Raw genomic sequence first — 25,296 nt, 5'->3', positions numbered from 1 at the left:
TGCAACCTCATCACTACTTCGAATTTCAGGAGAGTGTGAAAGTCCTCCAGATGTGGAAATCATTCTTTACAGCCAGATGTTTTGCAGAATAAGGGCAGGGCAAGAGCAAAATATAACTAAGCAAAACCTCAGAGCAACACATTTAGCCCAAACAAAATCAGGACATGAAGAAGCTATGCTAGATGTGTTTTACAGGTTTTCAGACATGTTGAATGTTAAGTTTTTTTCCGCACAAAAAAAAAATCAGCATTTCAGTTCAATACTTAAAAGTACTTGGTAGATATGTGGTTTAGCCAGTAGCAACTGCTAAAGCATTTGGAGGGGGTCTATGCTGGCTTCCAGCATCAAGTATAGCCAGCCCTCACCAGAAAACATAGCAAGCAAGATAAACCCTGTTTGGAAACAGAATCCTGCCAGGCTGTGATGCCACACACCACTCCCACTGGAGCAACACAGCAGCACTCGGAGCTCAGCCTCCCTAGGCAAAAGACCCCCCAAAAGTTAGGTAGTCACCACAGCCAGCAGCCTAACAGCCATTTCCCGAAAGTACTCCCAGCTCCTCATGCTTTCTGCAGGCAAAGGTTTAAATATTTAAACACATCTAACATACAAGTTGAAGCAGTTCTGCTTTTTAAAAGCCTGCTGCAGACTGAGGTGGGGGAAGACGTGCCCCAGACTGAGATTTCTGGGAAAGCACACCCTCAGTCCTCACTTGAAAAATTAAATACTTGGTGATGCAAACTCAGCCACAGCGCTTGCTGCTGCTGTCTGCACGCGCTGCTCAGTCAGGTGCACAGATAAAACCCAAATCTAAATGCATTAAACCCAGAAGTCAATCTTTTTGTTCTGCCAACAGCTGCTTTCCTTTACATGCTAGAGCATTAGGAATCGCTAGACATTTTGCAGAGAAAACAAAACCCAACCAAGTCATTGCAGGGCAATCTCTGGGATGTGCCTGCATCCCGGCAGCCAGCCGGAACGCTGGGCAGTGCGAGCGGCATGCGAAGCGCCCGCAGCAGGAGCATCCCTTACCTCTCCCTTACCTTTTCCTCCGCTCTCGGGAAGGAGAATCGCTCCCTCGCCCGGCCCGAGCGCTGAAGCGTCTCCCCCGCCCACGGAGGGATCCGGGCAGCCAGCATTCCTCCCACCATCCCCGCCCAGCAGATGGGAGGTCGCTTCCCGAGAGCCACAGAAAGGATGCGGTCACGCCGCAAAAAGATGCCTCAGAAAAGCTAAGGGACCGGCTCGGAGCATCCCATGCGGGGCAGGGCTGGGGGCTCCTCCCCCAGCAACTAGCTTTCCTTTTATTGCTTGGCACTTGGGAGCAGGAGGCAGTAAGATATAAAGCCTTTAGGTAAGCAAACTTTTTTTATTATTATTATTACTTTCAAAAAACCCCAAACTTTTACCTTTACTGTTTGAAATTAAAAGCATTTTGTTTTGCTAGCTCTTGGCTTTTCCAGCCAAACAGAGCTTCTATTTTGTTTTAAGCACTTATTTTACGGTTGTCTTTAAAAACCACCAGAAGCTCAACAGACAGAACAATGAGGATCCAGACCTGTTTGGGCTCAGTCTGCACTGAAGGTGGATGATGCCTGCCATTTGATCCCACAGTTCCTCAAATAAAATAAAAGAAATTAAAAAAAAAAAAAGTGGTCCGAGTGGCCGGTAAATACAGAGCTTAGAGCTGGTCCATATTGTAATATATTGCATTACCTCAACAATTAATCCCTGCCTGCTCTAGATGAAACATGGACAGACATCTGGTACCAACCAGGAAGACACAAGCAACAGAAACATCATGTACTACGTTGTTGCTGATGCAATGCACAAGAGCAGAATCAATCACAAAAAGGTTAAAGTGGGATTTCCAAACTATAATCACGTATTTCAGAAATTTCTGCTCCTGTGAAGTCTATAACATTTAAGCCCTCCCACAGCTAAAAGCATACCACTTACTAATAAACAGAATACTTGAATTAGTGAAGAATCTGAAGAACCCATGACCATTCTAAAAATTAAAAATACTTGACAATTAGAGTAATTGGGGGGGGGTGGGGTGTGTTTCTTTTTTAAAATGGCATCAGCCAGGAAAATGAGTCATTGCCTGGTCCCATTTCTTGGGTGCTACTTGAAACATTAGATTCCAGCTGTAAGGTTTCAAAAGAGGTATATATAAAAAAGCAAACATCAAAACCAAAAACCCAACCCTAAACCCACAACCTGCCAGCTTCCTCAGGATGGTAAATATAATGGAAAACAAAATACAGGTTTTTATGCCCAGAACTGCAGCTGCAACTTGAAAGGAAAGAAGTTGGTTTGAAAAACACTTTTGCACTCCACTGAAATTAGGTTGCCGGCACAGCAGACTGGGTTTAGGGAAGAGCAGCTTTGACTCTGTTCCAACTTACATCAGCAACTGGTTCCAACAACATCACAACCCCTGGGCGCAAGGAGCTTCTCCAGCTGCTCAGACCCAAAGCAGTGACCCCATCCAGCCTGCGAACCCTTGGGGCAAACATGCAACAAAAGTCAAGAAACTTATTTCAGGAAGTTTAGTCTCTCCACTTTTTGCTCTATATGTGAACACATTGCACAATTTAAATTCATCCTGTAAGGTTAAGGAAGTGCTGAGGCTTTGGGACTTGACAGGTCCTGGGGAGACTGTGCCAAAACCCAGCTCTCAAACTAGGTTGTGACTTCAGAGCCGTTGCAGGAGCAATGTCAGCTTTTGGGAGGGGAAAAATAACCAACCTCCTCTCCTTGTCTCTGGCATCTGTCTTGCTGGGATAGAAAAGCAGCACCTGCAGGTATGCTGGTGGCAGATTCATGCTGCAGGAGACACCTAAAAGCCACCAGCCCGTGAGTCTTCAAGCTTCCGCTTACTCCCTTTTCTTTTTTCAGGTAAGTGTAACGCATCCTACAGAGCTAACAGCTATTACTGTTCCCTCTGCCAGGAAGGGAAAGGGAATTGTTACCCACTGCTGCCCACTGCAGCTCCACCATGAGGAGCTGGAGGCACACACAGCACGTGTGAAATACTTATCTTCCACGTTTGCAAAGGATCAGCAATAGCCAGTTTTTCCACAGCTTTAAGAGCACTCTGCTCTCCAAATACTCCCAATCCAGTCCTGTTGGTCCAGCCTGCAATTACACTCAAACCCAAAATAGCGCTGCAGCGGTGCCAGCGCCACTCGTCTCCGCGTCATGCCCCGAGACTCGCCGCGCCGGGTGTGGTGATGGCAGGGAGGGTGATGGCAGAGCTGACGTGCAGCTCCCCGGGCACTCCCAGCCCGCTTCCTCCAGCACAGCTGCTCACACACCACTCCCCACACTCTTCCAAAATAGGAAGTTTTATGATCAAGTTAAGATGCCAGTGTATTTTCTTCCTCCTCCCTCAGAAAGCCTTTTAGGGAAGCACAAGATGCCCAAGGTCCTCAGAAGTTACTCTGCCCAGGTGACATGTCTGGCCCCCTGCACGGAGCATCAGGATGGAGGCTTCCGCACAAGGAGGACTTTCAGCACCGACAGGATCGCTCAGTGCATCGTTGTGCAAGGACACATCTCCTCCCCAGCTCCAGCTGCCTGCCAAGTTTCACTGGGAGGCCACTGACATATTTGCCCTCCAGAGGTTACTCAACGATGGCTGTGGGAGCGGCGGCCGCTGCCTTCCAGGTGACAAGGGAGCAGAGAGGGTAAGCCCAGGAGTCACCTTGTCACTCTCCTCTCACCACCGCCCTCAGGAACAGACCCTCTGGCAAAGCCCTGGGGGAGGAAGCGAACGCATCCAATGCACTGGCCTTTGGCTATGGTGGGCTGTGCAGCCCCGCTGCTCTCCCCAGTGAGTCCCACGGCTCAGAACAGGCCCACCACCTGCTCCTGAACACCAGCTTTCCTGCCCACTCCACAAATAGTCTTTTCCACCCCTAGTCAGCAATGCCAAGAGAGGCCATGCTAATACTGGAAGCTGTACAAGACAACTAATGAAACCCATAGTGATGCACAAGTCCCTGCGCATGATATACCAGCCCTAGTGATTTTTAGGAAGGGTTTTGCCTGCAGGCATCTATCTCTAGCTCCTGCCTGAAAAAAAAAAAAAAAAGCTGTTTGCTAGGATATAGCCAGTTCCATGGTCACCTAGCCAACGGGATGTAGGGCATGCTGGCCCCCTCGATGCTAGAGAAACTGCCATGGTCACACCGGCCCCAGGAGATCCCAGAGCCAACAGAGCACTCTCCTGCCTCTGCCTGCTCTGATGCTGCATGTCAAGCATTTCCAGGAGCATCCCCACACCTCCTTTAAAAAAAAAAAAAAAAAAAAAAGGGGGGGGGGGGCGCAGTGGGGAGGGGACAAGGCCAAAAGGGTAACTGGCTGGAAGAGAAACAAGATAACCTAAACAGTCCACTCCATCAGAAAGAAACCACCACGCTTTATGAGCCAGGGCTTTAGAGAGCAAAGCCGAGGGGCCAGCCACCATTCCATTTTGGACTCAGATCAGTGACCACATGCCAGACACTCCCCTCCTCCCGTTCTGCCCACATTCTCTTTTAAAGAGAAGGATTTTAATGAAATGATGCTCAGATGGATAGAAGCACCCTCCCCTGTGCTTTTTAATACAAATAGAGCTCTTCTGCACTTCTTGCCATCACCTTCAGCTGTGACCAACTGCAGAGTACATTCCATCAATGTAAACAGCTATAGAAGGATTTGACAACTGAGGAGCAAGCATTTGACCTTAACTCCTCAATTTATCAGTCTGTTTAAAGACAAAAAGATCTGTCTTTGCTAGATTTTCCCCCTAAAAGCTTCCTGAGCTGCTCTTTCAGCAACCCTGTCATCAGGAAGAAAGCAAGACATTAGTCAGGCTCATGCTTATTTAATAAAAAACTTGCATATGCAGTAGGGACTGAAAGTTAGTCTTGATTTAAAAAAACACTTGCAAACTAGAACACGACTGTACAGTGCAAAATAGACTTGAGGACTTGCCCGATTTACCCTGTGCTCCAGTAGCGCTCAGCTTAGCAATTAACTAACTAGTTACTCGCAGCTTAGAGCGGGGAGCCATGCAGTCACCAAAGAAGTCAGCAAGTATGCCCTGAACACCGTGCAAAGGGTATCTCATGTTTCACTATTTCATAAGGAAATCAGAGGCTCCACTGATGTCAGCTCCAGGAAATGAGCCACAGGCAGATGATGCCGGAAGCAGGCTTTATATTTAGTACTGAGTCACGCACTTTATTAAATTCAAAAGACACAAAAGGTGGGTGTGGAGAGGGGATATGTGGAAAAAAAATTAAGAAGTTATTCCCTTGAGATCAGGGGCAATGGGGAGCCTAGGGCTGGGTGGTTTTTTTTGTAAAGGGAGAGAGAAACTCAAGATGACCTGGGAACCCTTTCTGCACTTTCACTGGCAACGCAGTGGCCAGATCTGCTGCGCTTCCCAGGGCAGAAGCCAGCACGGAAAATGCTGCAGGCGTTTGCGGTACCATTGGGATTTGCTCCGGTCAGTCTCACAGGCAGGTCTCGGGCCTGAGCAGGGCACCATCAGTTCTGAGGCACTATCCCATTCTGCCTCTGTCTTCTTTGAGCCAAAACAGGGGCTGCTGGAGGGAACTTGCAGCGGAGAATGTTTTTAAGCCAGCTTTGCAATTCCACCTAATGCACCATGAAGTGCGCTTTGCACCCACCACAGCCCAAAGAAAACTCTTTTCTTTGGGCAGTTACAACAGTACGAGGAGAAGGCTGGTGAAGACCAAAGCATGCAGAGAGCAGCTAACCTGGACGCTCAGTAAAACTGCACCCAAGCAGGGCAGACATCGCTGCAGGCTGCTGTCCAAAGGCCACCCTGTCCTCCTCAGCATTTCAGTCCCCCCACCCCAGCTCTTGTGAGGTCAAGCAGACATCGGCACAAGGAAGGAAGGGCAGAACCGAGAGGCACCACCCTTGCATGGCACCTCAGCTAGACCAGCTCAGCCACACCATAGACCAGGCCACTGGGGAAAGGGTGGCACTAGGCCTGGTAGGTAGATCTTGCAAGCACAAACATACTTTGCCATCTTCCGCTTCAGCTGCCAGGTCTGTCCATCACCCAGGCTAGCCCTTGACATGGCTTAGGCAATCCTCTGCCCACCTGGAGAAGATACTCTAGGTGACCATCCAACTTAAACCACTACACAAGGAATTGCACTATTGCAAAACACAAGTGACTGTTTGCCCAAAATTTCTGAACAGGAAAGCTGTTCTGATCCACTTTCTGGCAATACAAAAAAAAATAATAATTGAGAAGTATAACGTATTCACGTGGACTGCATCATCACAGAATAAATTTCAGATTAATTTGCAAAAGCTGTAATTTAATAGGAATCTAGTTCTCTGTACTAAGGTCTTCATACATGCAGAAAAAAGAAAGTTTCAAGAGACACCAAAAAACAATCTTAACTGCAGATCATACCACAATACAAATTACAATACTTGTTCACAAGAGGTTCGTATTTTCATACAAGTCCATCATAAACCTTTTCACTCTGTTAATGACAAATATTCTGCAGCCTGAGCAGCAGCAACAGCTTTACAAAGTTTTCAGCTACTTGAGCTGAACTTTCCCCCTGAGAAGACTCACTTTCCAAATACTAAAACACACTGTTACCAAAGCCAAGCGCTGTACCTCATTTTGAAAAGTCAACTGCAAACAAGGGCTATCTCTAATGCCAAGCACCACCAGTGACTTGCCTGCAGAAGCAGCCTATTAGATTACTAATAGAATTGGTATAATCTTCAAAATTGGATTGCAACAGCAAAAAGGATGTGGCTCGAAAAATAAATCCATGGACTGTAGGAGACTGGTGATCATGCAGAACCAGAGGTCAGGGACCACTTAATACCTTCCACCTATGCAAGAAGGGGTAACACCACTGCAGTCACAGCCTGCTCCGACCAGTAAATAGACCTTTAGCCAACTGTTGACCACTGTCCAGACCAGTCTGCTGCAAACCGCTCCTGGCTAGTGAAGAGGCTGTGGGAGACTGCCACTGGGTGGCTCTTCAGTCCCACACAACTCTTCTGTGGGTGACCTCCCGCTATCAGAATGGTTTTGGTGCTGAGGAGCCAAGGCAAGGCTGGTACAGTCACAGAGCAACCTGGGCAGCAACTGGTACGCCCAGCCCGGCCTAAGAGGTTCTCTAAGGAGTCATTGGCATCTCATCTGGACGTGCTGCCAGACACTAGAGGTAGGGGATTTGGGCACACGGCTGATCCAGCTGTGCAAGTGGGCCTACAAGTTCAGCTGTGTCGAACTCAGCCAGAATCTCATCTCGAGGGACCTTGAAGCTTTTTCTGGTATTTAGCTTGTGGCTGCATTTGTTGGCTTCCCCTTAACTGCTCTTTTTACCTCGGACTCCAACAGAAAGTCTTCTGTAGTATGGATCTGCTGGAGAAGCTAACTTCAGGGGCTCCCACAACCATTGCGTTCTTCTCAGATGTGCAGAAAGGTGAGGCAGAGCTGGATTTACCACTCACACATTCACTGCAAGTTGTCACCCATAGCCTGCAGGTCCCTAGAGTGCAACCTTCACCATACAGCTCATTACACTGTTAATTAGTAAGCTGTCTCACATCTCCTGGCCCATAAAAAAAACAGCTACTGTTAGCAGACTGATCTCTATGCTGTGAAGCCAGTCTTTGTGTGGACTACAGATTTCTTATACTTTCATGTCTATTGCTGCTGTTGTTGATTTATGAATTAGTATTAAAAAGAAAACCCTCATCCTTCCAAATTAAAAAAAATAAATAATGAATACATCTACAGATCCTACGTAGAGCCAAGACTAAGCAAGGCATGCTATTTTGATAGAAGGCACGAAGCAACATTGCAGCTCAGGTACTAGGGGAAGATCTGGGAGAAACACCACCACAAGGTACAACATGGATTACACCAAAGAGGTCCAAATGCTGATGGAGAATATTAGCTACGAATGTTACACATGAAAGGGCAAAGCACTAAAAGAAAGTGCAATACCTTGCTACGTGCCAAGTTGATATCAACCCAATGCACAAAACCTTAATTGCTAAAGTGAATTATTGACCAGTACTGGCTGCAAAGGCTCTTGCATAACCGGGGGGTTTCAAGGCCATTAGAGTAAGATTCTGCCCTGTACTACTTCACAGCTTTCAAAGACCTCTTTATATAGACCTTCAGAAGACAGGGAACAACAGGACTGACTAAACCAACGCTATATAATCCAGAAAAAGGGTATATACCCACCCACTCACCCCCTTAGAGAAGCGGGAGGCAGGGAGGAAAGCATAAAAGATCTTGCCATTAGTGATGGATCCAACTAAAGTAGGCTAGGTGCTGCCATAACCATCCGTGCAGGAAACCACAGTAACTTGCAGGAGCTTTCTTAGCAGAAGCAATTTAAGTTTTTCAAGTTTTCAACAAGAAGTCCGATTACACTGCCTTTGCTTGAGCATTTTGTTTGTATAAAACAGTGGCAAGAGCCCAGCTGGAAATTAGATCAACAAGAACATTACAAAGGGGTGGGCAGCAGAAGGGCAGGATTGCACTGGAACCTCCCATTCGTGTCCCCAAGGAAAGCTTAGTCCCAGCCTCATCCAAACAGAGCAGAAAGGAACAGGCTGAAGTTTAGGTCAGATATTAAGGCTACTCACAATATTTGCAGTTTTCAGAAGGCCCAGTTTCCCTGCTTTCCTTATGGAAAAGTAAATTCTACCTAAGTGAGGATTCAGAAACTTGCCTATTACTTCCAGGCGCGCCGAGAAACATGAACATCTTTGTAACCGTATTTCCGTTTGCTCTCCATTGACCTTCCTCAAAGCATTGCTATCCCAGAAATAGTTCTTAAAAGTAGGGGTCAGTCCTCTCTCTGCTTCCCTGCACAACACCAATCATAACACGATACCTTTCCATACACCTACAAAAACCTATGTATTCCCTAAAATAAAGTCCTCATTCTTGGACACAAAACATTTTATGCAGAATTCAGGAAGAAAAAGCTTAATTACAGTACTGGTTTGGAACTTGCTTCCGTTATTTCTGTGACCAGCTAGAGACAAGCACCTTGTTCTATACTCAGTCAAGGAAACATGTAACTATAGGATTTATAGTGGAATATATATATATGTATATGCCACTGCAGCTGCTTAGTAGTTATAGCAGAAAGCAAACACTGGTTAAACCCAAGGAAAACAGTGACAGGCTGGAGTATCAGCCTGCTCATTAGCCTCCTGCTGCAGAGGCTCCAAGGCAGGAGAGCATCCAAGCCTGTCCCTGAAACCAGACTCAGCATCCTGGAATCTCAAAACCACAGCCCTGCTACAAACCCAAACAAGGCTCCACAGACCCTTCCCAGCTGATTAGCAGGAAGGAGCACAAGATTGCAACGGCAGCGTAAACAAGGACCCAGGATTTACGATCTTTCAGACCCTGTTTAGCAAGCAACCCAGCTGAAGCACTGCTTCACAAAATGTGAATGCCAATTACAGGGATGGGTAGCTCGAATTCAAGTTTCCACTTGGTTAGCACCGTTCTGGACACACTAAGAACTTCGGTGCTTGCCCAGCAGTTTCGCCTGCTGGGAGGGGCTGCACTGAGCTCTCCCAGAAAAAGGGGGATAGCAACTGCGAAAGTGCATGGGACCTCATCCACCACCCCTACCCTTCCCAGCAGGGCACAGTCAAAGGCAGCAAGTTCAGTCCAACTGTGAGAGTAGAACGAGACACTCTTCTACCTTGTAGCATTGGAGAGGTACTGGAAGAAGCAGATCAGCAATCCTCCTCCCCCATTATTTTGATCACAGTCCATCAAGCAGAAGTCCTGGGGCTTTGCGGGCCTCTGCCATCAGGGTTGGAACAGTACCACGTACACTACCAACATCACTGGGGCAAAGACCAATACCAATATTAAAAAAAAAGAAGCCTGACCATATTTAGACGCACACATATTGCTACAAATATGGAAACCGGAGCACTTTGGGTTACCATTGGAAGCTAATGGTACATCGGAGGTGGGATGCTCTCATGAAGGAAAAACACTCATCTCACCACTATGTTGACACAGACCGCATCACTCATAGCCACTATTTTTGGCACTAGCGATGCAGAGTGTTAGGTGGCACTTCCCAGCATGCAGAAGCAGGATCACACCCTGCTTAGCTCACCCAGTCAGCTCCTGCAATGCCAAACTGCAAAGCTACTTTGAGGAAAGAGCATATTAGAAAAGCAGGACATCAGCTACAGTTTTTATATTCCAACACAACAGGCAGGGATGAACATGTACAGGGCACACAGGTGACCGTGCAACCTTGTTTCAGTAACAACCTTGCACATCACCTTCCATCTAATCCAGACAGGGTGCAAGCTCTTCCAAGGCCTTCAACTTGCATTTTAACCATCTTGTACGTTCAGCTCTGAAGAAGCCTGATTTAATCTCTAACATACTGGCAAAAAAAAAATAAAAAAAAAATCAGTCCCATATATATAAATTGAGTGCAGAATTACATGCCTCCCTATTTTCCTTCTAGTATCAAAATAGTTTTCATATGTTGCTCTTCAGAACAAAAAGCTAGGAAGAATAAAGGGTATTTTCCTGAAGCTTTATTTCCTACCACCTCAATGAGACACAACAGTTTCACTATGAATCCAAGAGGTTTGTCCCTAGAGCTCTGCAATTCATTCAGGGCGGGGGGTTTCCCCTGAGCAAGACAGTCTCCCCATCATCTGGGGCTCAGTCAACAGAAGCAGTTCTAGCAAACAAAACTCTGGCAGAAGCCGCATGAGCGGGACGCAGGTCAGGGGCAGGATTACCCACCGCACACCAGAGGTGAGCCATCGCCGGCTGCTGCGCCTGCGGTCACTGACACCTCCTGCAAAACAGCATCTCCCCGAACCACAGCCTTGTCCAGCACCTGACGTTGGAAACAGCAGCACTTCTGATGTGATCCAGCCCGCCTCATCTCCCAGAGTATCAGATTTTCTTCTTTATGTTATTTCACAAATTGACATTTTGCAGGTTTTCCCTTGTCTTGTCCTGACCCTGCAGTGGGCAACAGTTCACATTGCCTTGTTTAAGTTCCTGTATTTATACAATTTTTAAAAGCAGCCTAGCTAGTGTTTTTTCAAGAAAAAATCAGTTTCCTCTAGCAAAAAAAATGTCAGTAGTAAAGACATAACTGCGAGTCAGTTTTTCCACTTTAAGAATTTGAGATATGAACAAATAGCCCCTTGACTCACAGCTAAAGTAAAAACATGCAGCTGAGTTGGACAGATGCTGAAGGCTCTGTCCCTAGGCTTTAGGGGAAACAAAATCCTCTGGTGTCCTCCTACAGCCACTTTCATGACTGTTTACAAAGGTTTTATGAGAGACAGTATTTCACATCTTTAAGGGTCTGGTTTTTTTTACAGTCGAGTCTAGAACAAAGGAATCAGAAACAAAACAGGCCAAGGCAGAGCCTACAAAAACCGAAGAGAAAAAGGAATTTCAGAGACATTTGATCAACAAGGTCACGTAAAGCATTCCAGGCCCACAGAGCACGCTAGTCATGAACAGCCAGGGCACAGGCAATGGGCAGTCTCCCTGCCCTCCTCCCATCACACTCCCCCTCCCTACTCATTTATTCCCACCCCAACCCTAAACAACCGTAAAGGTTTATGGCTAAGCTGGAGGCTTCAATTTCTGGGCAGCCCTGCCCGCTTCTACATCCCGGCGAGCCACATGCTGCCATCCCCTGCGGAGCCGGCGAGATACCGCAGGTAGCCAGGACTCGCTACCTGCCTCACACAAGGATGGCCAAGGACAGAGGGAAAACAACTTATGCAACGCAAGAAGTTGAGGTTCACAAGACAGAGAAGAGATGCCCAGAGCAAGGAGGCACTGGACTCTCCCCTTCTGCCATCCCATGGCCAACCACTCCGACTTGCCCGAGAAGTCTTGGGTTTGAGGCTTGGCTTTTCCACTAGGCAGTGGGGGAATGAGATCACCACACCAGACACCCGTCAAACTCTCGCCCTTAATGTTTTTTGCTGTTTTATAAGAGGGAGGAGTGGGCAGCTCAGGTCTGGACAGACAGGAGTGAGCTGCAGGCTGTGGGGCCAGGGCAGCCTCCTGGCCCTCGTACCTTCCTGCAGCACTTGAGCTGGGACAGACTTAAACTGGCAGCCTAACGCCTAGTGCAGCCCTGTGATGTTTCTGCTGTTCATGCCAGGCATCAAAACACTGGACAACATGAAGGCAAGAAGATAAAAGGCTGTGTTTTTAGGCCAGGATTGCTATCTATCTCCCCTTGAATGCATGGCCTCCAGCCATGGAGCAGCACACTGTGCCCTTTCTCACTCAGCTCCCAGCTAAGTTCATACAACCAGGTAGCAGAGCAGTTGTAAGCGGAACTTGCCTTCATTTTCAGCTTCTGTCCTTCCTTCCTAGAGCTAGTGACTTGCAAGTCTGCTGGATCTTCCTCCATGAAAGCACCTCCCCATCCAGGAACTCTTTTGCCCCTAAACACTTCCCCGAGAGAGGGGGCTCAGAGTCCTCCTGCCACCCATGGGACACCTTGCTATCGCACTAAGATGTTACCAGCACAGGTAATGAAGCACAAGAGCTTCTGCCAGTGTTTTCTTAACAACTGCCTAAGCCAAGACAGGCATTTAAGGAATCAAAAAGAGCCTTGACTGCTTCCTGCCCCCGAGGCTCAGCGATATGGCACCCACTCATCTCTTCATCCCAGTCCCGCCAACTATCTCCGGTAACAAGGATGGACCAGGGGCTCTTTCCAAGCCACTGGACTACAGAGCTTGCAGTCTACAGTTTTCAACTCTTTCAGGTCCTGCAAGAAGCATGGCTCAAACTTTACTCAGTTATCTAAGGTAACAACATGGCTGGCAGTCACACACTTGGCTGTACACCCCTCTGACACCAGTCACCCTGGCCCTTTTGGGTGAATTAACAGCAAAATTATTTTTGGAGGTATTTTATAGCCGAAGGGCTTGCTGTGGCTGCCAGTGCCCCAGAAATCAAGATGTGTGTTGTGTAGGGTTTTCAGCCTGCTGAAAAGAAAAGCTATTTTAATCCAAGCCTATGTAGGGTGGGGCTCAGCCTCTAAAGAGGCCAAAAAGCCACTATAATCCACAAGACCAATGTCTGGCAACCTTTGCTTGAAGGCTGATGTCTGTTCTATTTTAGGGATAGGAGGAATTTAGAATTAAAAGATATATAAATTAAAAACAAAGGAGGCTATGAAAAGTGAATAGAGGGAAGGGCCAGACTTATCCTGTGTATTTTGGTCTAAAGAACAGGGCTGTAAAAGAACACAATTCAGAATTACTTTATTTTCCATTTCCTACAGCAGTTCATAAAGTATCAGTTATAACTTGGGCTGAGAAGAGTACAGCCCTAGTATATTTTGTACAGGAGGAAAAGCCAACCTGTGGCTCCTTGCACAGCAGTAAGACCTTTGGGAGGATGAGGCAAGAAAATGGTCATGAGCCACAGACATGCCACCAAGATCCTACAAAAGGTTTCCTATTTCAGACACCAGTACAACAGCTGTTGGGACACCTCATTGTTTTGTGTCATTGGGACTGCAAAAAAGGCAAAGCAGAGCCACCAATTCGACCTGAGGATTGGAAAATAAGAGTTTTGCTTATTTAGGGTTTATGGCCACCAGGCAACTAACCACTAACGCCAGAGATGTTTTCTGCTCCTTTGGTTCTTCGCACCTATATGAACCCAGGATCACACAGACTTCCTATATAAACATACCACTAGGTTTTATTTGTTACAGGCACTGTTTCAATTTAACATTCAAGCCAACTCAACACAGCCGTTTACTTTGTTATATTAACCCCTCCTTCCTTGCAGTACACCGGTGATTTTTCTAATAGCTTCTCTCACTGTCTTCAGATGCCCTTTTAACATCCATCCATCAAACATGAAACACAGAGGCATCAGTATCTCTAGACTTCCTTCTTCACCAGACCAGGGCTGGATTATTAACTCTGCTACAGAGGTCTGCAATTACTTCTCTTGGCAGAATGCAAAAAAGCAGAACAGAAGAGACTGTACGCTGCGCTATGTAGAAGACCAGCCACAATGAACTTCAAGCACTGCTATCTCTTCAGTCACTGACTTCTTAGGAAAAAAGCCAACACCTAAGCAACACTGTGAAGTTCAACACAGATTTTAAGTACAGCAGCAAGACTGGATGTTGAACACCTTTTGACAGACGTGCTCGTAGCCAACTTCCAAAGCTTCTTCCTTTCTTGTTCTGTCCGTAAGTGACAGCACCGACTACCTGCTCTTTCACTTCCATCACTAAGGGCAGTATGTGATGGAGAAACAGTGAACAAGACAGTAAACTCTATTTTCAGCTTGGAAAAGAAAAAAACAAAAAAGCTTACTTCCAAACATCAGAAATTAGGCTTCCTGCAGAGACACTAGACCTTATCTTCTCCTGAAGATCACAGTAACAGCCTCTCTTCCCAGCTATGCAGCAGGGACTCCGAGCAGCATCTGTGAGCTGTCACTCTTTTTACAGAAACAAAAAACCTACTGAAGAGGCAGGAAAAACAGCTGTAAGCATTTCAGAGAAGGAAATGAGACAAGGAGACTGGTTAGAAGCATATGGCCCATATGGATTGACATGAGCAATCGGCAGCAGTCCTAACCAGAGCTCCCCATTTCAGACAGTTGTCCTGCTCCCCACATCCTCAGATGCACGTCAAACCAATAATACTTTATTTCTTCCATACTGATTCCCAAATGTCAGTAGTGCACAGGCCACCACACCCCACAGGGACAGTCTGGATGTTGGAGGAAGAGTCAATTCACCCTCAGGAACGTGCACATCACTCCACACCACCCGGCATTGGGAAGCACAGACCAGCTAGTGCAGGGGGACACAAGGAATGGGACCTAAGGCAAGCAGCCCACCTGCCAGGGATGCTGCACTTCCATGGGCAGCAGCTGCCCTCACGGCTGCTGAAAAGGTGGAGATTAACAGGAATCAAATGGCAAAACAAGCAAAAAGGAAAAGAATGGCTCTCAACACTCTGTCTCTGCTGGCAGCAACTCTCCTGGGGACATGGAGGCTACCCCTTCATCACCACACCACTCACAAAACTAGCTTTGAGTAGCCCAAGCATTAACCCACAACACCCAGATGCGAAAGACTAGCTGTTAGAGGAGCACACATGATATAATTCTTCCAAGCAGGCTAGACAGGACTTGCTTGTCATTCTTCGCATTTTTAATCTATTACCAAAAAAGCCAACATATCACAGATTCCCAGGAGATGCCACAGCGACTGAGCGCACTGGCCCTGGCCACCACAGCTCAGGGAGGTCCACACCTCTCTGATGGGAACAGACCTGCTGGGAGAGGGTAGACCAGAGCAAGCAGGCAGTCCTGCTGTCGGGGCAGCTGCCTGTTAGCAGCACTGACATCAGACGTGCCCACTGCAGGGAGAGCTCTATTACCTGCAATCCATCTCCAGATCAAACAGTGTGGTATTAGCACAGCGCAGATGGGCATGTCCTCTCCTCCCACCCCACTCTCCAGCCCTTTTATGTGGAGACTTCTGTCTTCCAGCTCCAACAATTCATCATTTTTTCTTGCTCAGGCAGTATAAGATGACAGGTTGCTCTTTATGTGGCTGGCAGATCGCACAGGGTACACAAACACCTTATCACACTGGGTCACACCAAATGCCTGAAATCTCAAACGGTGCCTGCTACACAGGGATGGGCTCTGCAGCCACAAACACTTATAAGCCCCATCTTTTCTGGCTGTAATCAGATCATCCCTTTGATCAGCAGTTAAAAGGATCCATCACCCTCCATGGGCAGCACGTACTCAGTGCCACAGTACACCCACCCCAGGAGGTGTGCTGGTGCGATATGCCAAGGGAGGCTGGGGGGGCTGGGGGCTGCAGCACAGCAAGACAGGGCAGGAGGATTCCTGACAGCTGGGATTCCCTGACCCCAAGCTGATGGCACAGTGTGGCAGCGCCACCCAGCCAGCCTCACGCCGCTTGCTGGCAAAGTGGAGGACATCTACACCTCACCTAGCCCTTCACTCAGCAAAGGGATCTGCAGAGCAGGAAACTTCTCACAGGCCATGCTGCAGCACTCCAAGTGAACCTCAGCACAGAACATGATGGAGATGTGTTACCAAAGTCTCTACTACAGAAAAAAAACCATCCTAGAGGCAGGAAGAGCATCCAGGGCAGGAAACACTCACGAGGACAGACAGGACAAGCCTGAACCATCACCTACAACTTCAGCATTGAGAAGCACAAAGCAGAAGCCGCTAAGACTGAAGCTGTACTAAATGCTGCTGTGTCTAAGCATCACTTACCCCACACCCACTCCTGGCAGAGACCATGCTGGGGATACCTACTTTGAATTTCCTGCCACCCAATAAATCCAAGAAAGACAGTACATCCATATGAACACCCAAACCCGAGTGCGTGAAGCAGGGGACACAACAGTAGCACATTCATGGCCAGCGGTGACACAGCTGAAAGCGATTACAGCTGCCCAGTAACTGTCAGCTGAGCTGCCACTACTCAGAGGATCTCCAGGATGGCCGGTGAGCACGGCTTCTCCCAGCTGCACCACCCAGAGCCCAGGTGTTAGACCATCACTCTGCTGCCTTCAATCATGAGATCACACCTCTCACCCTTCCCCACCTGCGCATCTACCAGCAGCAAGAACAGCAGGTACCTCCGGGCTGGAAAGGGTTTTAAAGGTGCAAGCAGGGACAGCTGATTCTGTGTCAGAGCCTGAGTGACTCCCTGGGATGGTCAGCGGGGAAACAGTCCTACACACACACACAGAGCAGCACTACAGGCAGAGCTCAGCCAAGACCTGCTCACCACAAACACAGCCACTGCTGCTTGAGCAATAATCCAGTTCCCAAAGCGCTAACAGGAATGTACGTGCAAAGATGTCAACAGATGCCTATCAGAGGGTGTGGGGACCAGGGATAGGAAAGAGCAAGGTAATATTGTGACATTCATTAGAGTAACGCAACGAATACTGATTTAACACAACCTTGCATCACCCTCATTAAAAGAGTGGGTCTCAGTTTTGCAACATAGTTGAAATGAAAATATATTCAGAAATTTTCCGTTCTGCACATGCATTAATGTTATTTGGTAAACTTTTTAAAATCAGTATTTAACTCTATTAGTTTTCACAAAGATCTGGTGGTAGAAATTTCTGGGTTAATGATTTTTTTAATAAATTAGTAACTTCAATTACTCCCTGAGCTCAATGTCCAAAAAGATACACAGAATACTTCATATACAACAGTACTTAGTTCAAGTACTAAGTATGCAGAGGTCAGTAATTAGTTAATAAATATTAACATATCATACTGTGGCTATTCCCAATAATACAAAGAACTCCTCAGTAGTAACTAATAAGTTAAAAATTAATATCCGTTAATGCATCATGCAGGTTGATAGCTTGCCTGTCACATGTTTAAACAGCTGGCCCTGACAAATGGCCCTGCTTTTCTGTGCAGAGTTACCTCTCTAAAGGACAGGGAGGCGAAGGCAGCATTCACAGCCTGAACAAAACACCAACTTAAACTGTGTTTCTTTTGCTGTTCGTTGCTACTTTGTGGCACACAGATAAAACCCAAGATGTAGCCAAATCCATTTCATGTGTCCAACTCTCTGCAAACTGCAAAGCAACACTATAGTAGTTGACATCTCTGCCCTTCCTTCTCCACATTCACTTTCTAAGTCTCTTCTGGACCATGAGCATCACCCTGCCCTGCACAGGGCTAATGTGCACGGCAGGTCAAGAGCCACCCTTGAACATCATTGCCAAACCCCGTTAGTGAGCTGGGACTGTGCTTGGCAGCGCACCACTGGACCTGTGTGACACCCGTGCTGGAACATGCGAAAAAGGCCAGGTGCTGCTTTACCATCACCTCCTCTGCCACAGGCAGTCCACATCCAAGAAAAATTAAGCTGTCAGGCCTGTATCTAAAGAGGGACACGTGTCCCCAGAGGATTCTGGTCCGCGAAGCGCTCAGCATTTTAAGAATGCAAGAGATGCAAAACATTGCAAATGAAAGAAACAAGCAAACAAACAAATCAACCAAAAAAAAAAATCTCAAAAAATTGTTATAGAGTAGAACTAGTTGGGCTTTGGTTTTGCTGAAAACACAATCTCTCTGTGTTTTGCTGCCTATCATTTAATGCTATGTAAAACAGGTTACCAAGAACACAGATAGGGTGATCTTGGTAACAGTCACCAAATAAACCACCACCACCTGAAATGTCACCAAGACAATCTCAGGTGCTAAATGAAGCTCTCAAGTGATCAAGTGTACTTACCACTGATCACTACCACCTACTTTGATAAGGAAGTAGATTAAAATACCTATCTAGAAAGACAACGGGCACACCCTCCCTAAACTCACTGCCACGCACTAAAAAAAATTATTTCTCTTCTCCCAAGGCATTACACTATACACATCAGTTACAACGGTAGCTCCTGCACTTGCAGTTTTACTACACAGAAGACAGAGACAGTACTTCCAACTTGAGGTTTACCTATAAAGCTATTCACAAGGCACTTGGATCACGGGGCAGCTGCTTAAGCAACCTTACTGAATTACTGTCCCTAACATTCTTTTCAATCAATCATTGAGTAGCACTCATTTGCTCCCTTCAAGTCAGAGCTGTTGTATTTCCACTTCTCCAAAGCCGGTTCTCTAGTGCAGCAACTTAACTAAGTGAACACAGGGAAGGGTTACTAGAAGATCCCACATGAGTGGACTCAGCAGCAGACCCATTTAACAAGCTGCAATTCCTTCACTCACCATCTTAATCTCACAACAATTGAAACCCGGAGCCGAGAAGTCAGTAAGGGAGCCCCGGGGGAAGGAGTTCCTCTGCATTTATCCCAAATCCGAGCATCCATCAGCCAAACACCCAATGAAGTTGTCAGTCCCCAGAGCTCTCTCCACTGTGAAGCTAATCTAGCCAAAACTAGTAAATAGGTTTCTGGAGTTTTGGGCATTCTTTAATCCAGGGAGCTGTTTGCCTACTTTATAGAAGTGGAAACTTGGTCAGATTAGCTTTGATAAGAGAACAAAGACCCTGGTTAAACCTAAGTCTTTATACCTAGCACAGAATCACTGAGTTTAATAATCACATTATGATCTCTTAACCCAGACAAAGAATGAGTAATTCATCCTTCACAAGCACAGAATTCCTTCAAAGGAGCTTGGTTACAACCAAGCAACATCCTCAAATTGTTAAACTTTTGGCAAGATTAATGGGCTGTGATAACAGCAGTGTTTCAAAAACACTTCTCTTAGCAAATTATTTTATAACATGTTTTTTTGAAAAGAAAAAAACCCACAAACAGTTATTCAGATGCAAACCAGCAGATCCGGAATGTAAGTTCCCTACGTGCACACACCCCACAGAAGGCCATCAAACACCCCCAGGGCAGAAATCAGCTGCAGAATATTGCACCCAGGGGACTCGCCTTGTGTTTGCTAATCCCCCTGAATCACTGCTCTCCACTGACAAACTACCAGCAGCTCCTCTTTGCACAAGATTTCTTTTCAAAGCAGACTGAATTTCTATACATCATTATGCACAGCACTAACATATGTTGATCTCTGTAACTATTCCCTCTTTATATCCCCGTTCCAGCTGTTGTCTTTAAAGTTACTCTGAGCAAGTCTCCCTGTATTAAGGGGTTTTTCTTCTCGGGTTACCAGGCTTACTGGAGAAATCACAAGTGTTACTGGTTGAACAATGGCTCCAAGTTCTCATGCAAAAGCAATTTATCTGAGATATCTATTATCTTCCATAGTCTCTTCTACAGACTGACCGAAAACAGGAAACCCAGCTCTCGTGTGCACATGCATTCCACTGGGATTGTGTAACAGCAACAACAACCTCGGAGGCTGACTCAATGGCATTCGCTCGGAGCTATACCAACAGCTCTCCTGAAATGAGTTGAGGTGATGCCCTGCTTGAAGGTACGGATGCTCTTACAGAGCAGACGCATGTAGCCTGTCCCAAGCAAGCATCACCTGGAGGTCAGATCCCCATCCACATGTCTCCCCGATATTTCCACTTAAAGTAAAAATGTACAGCTAGAGCACAGTCCCGCCTGCAGAGTTTGTCACCTCTGCGAGCATCCAGACTTGACGCCATCCAGGAGAATGCTCGCAGCCAGTGCCACGGTGTCCCAGCCTTTCCTATGCAAAGTCTAAAGCTTCACGTCCTGAAAAATTCCTTGCTCTTCCCTTTCCCTTCGCAGGCTCCCAACAAGAAGCCATTGTTCGGGGGACAGGGTGACACTTCCTCTCCCGGTCCAAATTAGTGATGTATAAAAATAAACCCACGCAGCTGCCCCACTACTTCACTTTATTTCACGCCGCTCCAGCGAGATGAGAAGTCGGCCCCGATTTCCTCACTTTTCCTGCTTTCGGGCACACTGCCCCGCACAAAAGATGAAGCTTAAAGGCGAACCGAAGCCCCTTTTCAGCACTGCCCTGCGGGAACCCGCAAGGGGGGGGGGGGGGGGGCGGCACCTCCCCTGCCCTGCCGCCGGGCCCCGCTCCTGCCCCTCGCACAAAGCCCCAGCTCCGCAGCCGCGGGGGCTTTGGCTGCGCGCCCCTCCGCGCCCCGGCGCGCAGCGCAACCCGCCCAGGGGCAGCGCAGGGCCCGCGCCGGCCCCGCCCGGGGGGCGAACGGGCCAAGCGCCCTTTCAGCGCCGGGGGGCGGCTGGAACGGGCACAGGGGCGCTCCCGTGGGCACCCGTGTGCGCCGGGCTCCGCGCCCGCCACGGCTCCGCACAGGGCTCCGCACCCGCCCCGCCGCCCCATTGTCCCCGGGGGAGCCCCGTCCCCGGCGCGGGGACCCGCCTGGCCGTGCAGCGGAGCCGGGCGGCGGCGAGGGCCGGGCCGGGCCCCCGGGATGCTCGGCCCGGGCCGGAGCGCCTCTGGGCGGCGGGGCGAGCGCCGGCAACTTTCCGCAAGTTGGAGCCGCGCTGGCGGAGCTCCGGGAGCACTCACCGCCCGTGCGCCGAGCCGAGCCGAGCCGAGCCGCGCCGTCCTGCCGCGCCGCGCCGTGCCGTGCCGTGCCCCAGCCCCGCAGCCCGCGCTCGGCGCGCCCCGGCCCCGCCGCCCCGGCCGGATTGGGCCGTGCGCCTGCACATCACGGCGCCCCGGCGCGGCCATTAGGCGGGCGCGGAGTCACTCAGGGCGGGGCGGAGCCGCGGACCAGCCGGACACGCCCCCGCCCCGCCGGGCCGCTCTGCCCCGCCGTCCGCCGTGCCCTGCCCGCATCCCGCGTGTCCCGCACGTATCCGACCTCCCGCCCTGCGCGCATCCCACCTCCCGTGCCTGCGTTCCTCCGGTCCTGCAAGCATCCTTTATTCTTCCCCTGTATGCAACTCCCTCCAAGCAGGCATCCCTTCTTCCCTACAAGCATCCCTGCCTCCTCCTGAGCTTGCATCCCTCATCCCGTGCGAGGCTGCATCTGTTCTCCCGTGCATGGGCAGCTCTGGCTCCCTTGGTCCTGCCACACAGACTGATGAGCCCTGGGCTTCCCTTGCAACCTCCCCTTGTCTCTCCCAGATCAACCCCGCCGGGTAGCGCCGAGGATGCCCAGGGCAAGCTGGTGCTGGTGGGCACACTGGGCAAGGAGCCCCATGCACAGAGGAGCCGGGGGCTGGCCCAGAGCCTGGCTCCCACGAGCAGCAAGTGGGGTGCCTGGGCCCTTGCACCCTCTGCTCTGTGCTCTGGGGCAGGGAGTGTTCCCATGCCCCTTTCCCACCCACACTCCCACTGTCTGATTTGGGATAGGTGGCCTCATAACTGTCCTAATTTCTGCATTTGCCACACAGACATTCACACCGAAAATTGCTAGAAGAACCCAGGAAACTAAGGGCCTTAGGGACACTTTTGCGTAGAAGTGGCGAACAGAAGTTAATTCAAAAGAGGCCTTGAACTGAGAAAGGAAAGAAGCAGCCTGCTTTTTTTCTTCAGCTCTCCTGCTGAAGAAGGAGGTGGACGGAGAGAAGGAGCCAGAGGGCCGGAGCTGTGCTGCGGAGCCAGGAAAGGGGGAAGCTGTTTCCCCAAATGAGGAACCTCACACTCCCCAGTGGACTGACACCACCACCTCCACCAGGACCGGGAGGAAACGTGGGTTCTGGTATTAACACCACCTTCTGGTTTTAGGAGAAAGGCAAATACTCATTCAGGCACACAAGACCCTTTTCAGGTCAGAAAGATGAGCCATTCCCGTGCCTGGAGGTGAGAACAGCACGAAGTAATAAATTCAGACATAAACCAGGAACATTAATGCAAGGTGCTAGCTCTTGTATAAAGTAATAGCACATGTCCCCTTTTTTGCTGTTTAAATATTTTCCACCACTGTCAGAAAAATCAAACTTGCAGAAAGGCAACAGTTACCTAACAAACTATTAATAGATAAGGTGCACACCAACATTAGATCATTCTTTCTCTTCCCTTTAAAAATTCAGTAAAAGTAGAGCATATTTAACTAGAACTGCCCAGTGAAATCCATTGTAATGAGTATTTATTTTTCTATGTTGTCAATTTTACAGGTGCACATTTCCGGATCTGAATTTCATAATCCCACATTATGAGTCTTTGCATGAATTATTTACAGAAAGACTGTCAGCGCAATCATTACAAAATAAAGCAAAACACATTTCAGTGTCAAAACTGTCAGGAAAAATCATTTTGCAGTTAATTTTCCAAAGCTACAAAATGACAAGGTCTCACAGAGTGGTCCCACACGATGGAAACGACACGGTTCACAGTGGGAGTTTCCTCATCACATTAGCAGGAGCAGCTTCCTGAGAAGAATTAGACTCTCTTCCCTTCGTCCTTTTATTCTTTTTATACAGTTGGATTTCTCATTGGATGTCAGAAACTCTTACATATTCATCAGTTTATTAGATTAGCTCTCAGGAGATAGGAGTAGTAATTGTATACTGATTTAAAGGGTTAGTTCAATTTTACACTCTGTGGTGGCAGTCCTGTGTTCAGACTAAGCCAGTGCTTCCCATTGCATCATAAACACAATGGAACTGTGAAAATTTCTGGTTGCAAATTTTAGCCAAACCCCCCAACAACAACACTTTATATTATTTTTTGTCAGATTTTGCTAGCATGCCAACATAAAAGAGCTAGAGACATGAAGTCATCTTTGTAGATCTTGACTATTCAGAAAATGCAGATTACACATTTCTGTGCCCTGCTTTTGTCCAAACAACTAGTATGAAACAGGCAACCCTTTGTTCTCCAAATGAGGGACCAAAGTATTAAACATATTGAACATTTACTGGTTGCTTCTTTATTATGATTTCCCCATGTCTTCACGCACAAAGGAAGTTAAGCTATAGTCGACAAATCCATTAATTCAGCTACAACCACCGCTCAGTACCCTGATACAGCCATCAAGCTCAGTGTAGGATTTTTATTGTGTACTCAACGTAATTACTATGTTCTTAGAGAGACGTGAAAACGTGGAGATTCATTTACAGGTGACTACTGAATGCCTTCTTTGCCAAAACCCACTACTGCATGTTCTTAGGTGATTATTTACAGTTAAAAACACTAACACAGATATTAATTTCCCTTTCTCACAAAAAAAGAAACGCAAGGCTCAGCAATCACTGCTTTGTGAAACGGTGAACAAACTTTTCCAAAAGCACCTGACAGCACACAAGTGGGTTGTTATTTCACTGCATCCACAGGTGATGTAGCTGGGGGAGGAAAGGTGAAATTTTGGCAAAGGTCACAGGGGAAAACCGGCTTATAAAAAAGTCCCATGGAGATTTTAAACACGGACTGAAGCACAGGGTGGATCTGGAATAACTGCGTTGACCAATGACTGAAATTGTTTGGGACAATTTTAAAGCCCTTTCAAAAAGATTGCTATTTAGAAAATGACAAAGAACAAGCGCTATTTACACAGAGGGACTTTCCACGTAACAGCATGCATGAACAGAGAGGTTAGGGCTGGACGGGCAACAGGTATTTCCAAACTGGCTTACAACAAGAGTAGTTTTATTTAATATGACTTTTAAATAAAATTGTAGTGAAATATTTTTTGTAGAAAATATGCTCTTATAAGATGCTGACTTAGAAGGAAGGAAATATGCCATACTTTTCGAAGATGAGTTTAAACAGTGCTTCATTAATTCTCTTCTTCAGCAAGTGTGGAGGTATCAGAGAATACTCTGGCTGTAAAGCCACGATGGAAGGACTGCCTGCTGGATTTTTGCATTTTAAGTTTTTAACTGTAAGGATATGAATTTCTATAAATGCAGTTTATTGTAACAACCGCCACCAGACAGATGAAGGGCTTACCCTGCTTCCGGTACAGCTTTGCCACTGACTCCACTGAAAGCTGGACTGCCCCTTAAAAGACTTTGCCACTGCAAGATTAATATTAGTGTGACTTTGTGCCTACAGAAGTAAAATGAATTTTAACTATGCCTATTTAAATGTAAGCTTCTTACCTGGCAGCTTAGTGATACCTTTCCTGTACTGCTTTTCCATTGCCTAAAACTTATACCTTTGCTCTTGGCTGGGCTATTGAATACTATGTGTTTTTAACATGTAATTGTGGTCACTTACCTGTGAAAGTGTCTTACTGAGGCAATGCTTGGGTGAAATAAACTTAGAGGCAGACTATAAGGATAAATAATGCTTGTCTTTTCAGTGGCAAATCCACCCCATTTCTGATTGAGGGCTCCTGCCAACATCACTAACAAGAAATAGCCCTTTGTCTGTTAAAGAGGAGGTGGTGCCTTTTGGAAAGGGTATGCATGAGACAAAATGGTCCTAAGAGATGCTGCGAAACATCGTATGGTGTGCATCTTTGCAAGGTATGCCTGACATCCCGGCTGTAAGCTAGCTGCTTTAAGATCAAGATCATCATAGACCCTAAGTGAGAAGTGGTGACAATCAGGAAGAAGGGGGGGAAAACACGGTAATTAAAAACTTGTGTCTTTGGTGTGTGGTATGTGAAAGAGACGGAGAAACTGCAAAATGTACCGGGGGAGTGGTAAGCACACAGGTTCAGAAGTGGCCTTTCAAGAAATAGGCTTTAAGGGAGTTGAAGTTCTTCCTCTAGAATTAGGGCATCTGTTCTTAACTAGACTTCTGTTTTGTTTTCTGCAAATACTTACCCACAACATTAACAAAATCTAAGAACTAGGATATTAATGTCAAAAACACTTTTCATCAATCAAGTAGAACAACTG

General features: G+C 47.4%; 1 protein-coding gene across 3 annotated transcripts in view; it reads right to left on the bottom strand.

Moving 5' to 3' along the window:
* Window positions 1-21,178, bottom strand: part of PLS3 (plastin 3) — a 52,338-nt gene extending 31,160 nt beyond the window's left edge. Inside the window, exon 1 of one of the 3 annotated variants that reach the window (XM_055727452.1) lies at window positions 21,068-21,178. The gene's annotated coding sequence lies outside the window, so the exon portion shown is untranslated. Of the gene's footprint in view, window positions 1-1,032; window positions 1,127-21,067 lie in introns of those variants that run through there. The other 2 variants (XM_014277431.3, XM_055727453.1) reach the window with 2 other exon arrangements.
* Between the last annotated feature and the right edge of the window lie 4,118 nt (window positions 21,179-25,296).

Source organism: Falco cherrug, chromosome 15 (assembly GCF_023634085.1).
Source record: "Falco cherrug isolate bFalChe1 chromosome 15, bFalChe1.pri, whole genome shotgun sequence".
In the NCBI taxonomy this organism is placed as follows: domain Eukaryota; kingdom Metazoa; phylum Chordata; class Aves; order Falconiformes; family Falconidae; genus Falco; species Falco cherrug.
Note: the sequence above shows the minus strand (reverse complement) of the source record. Positions and strands in the feature narration are given on the sequence as shown.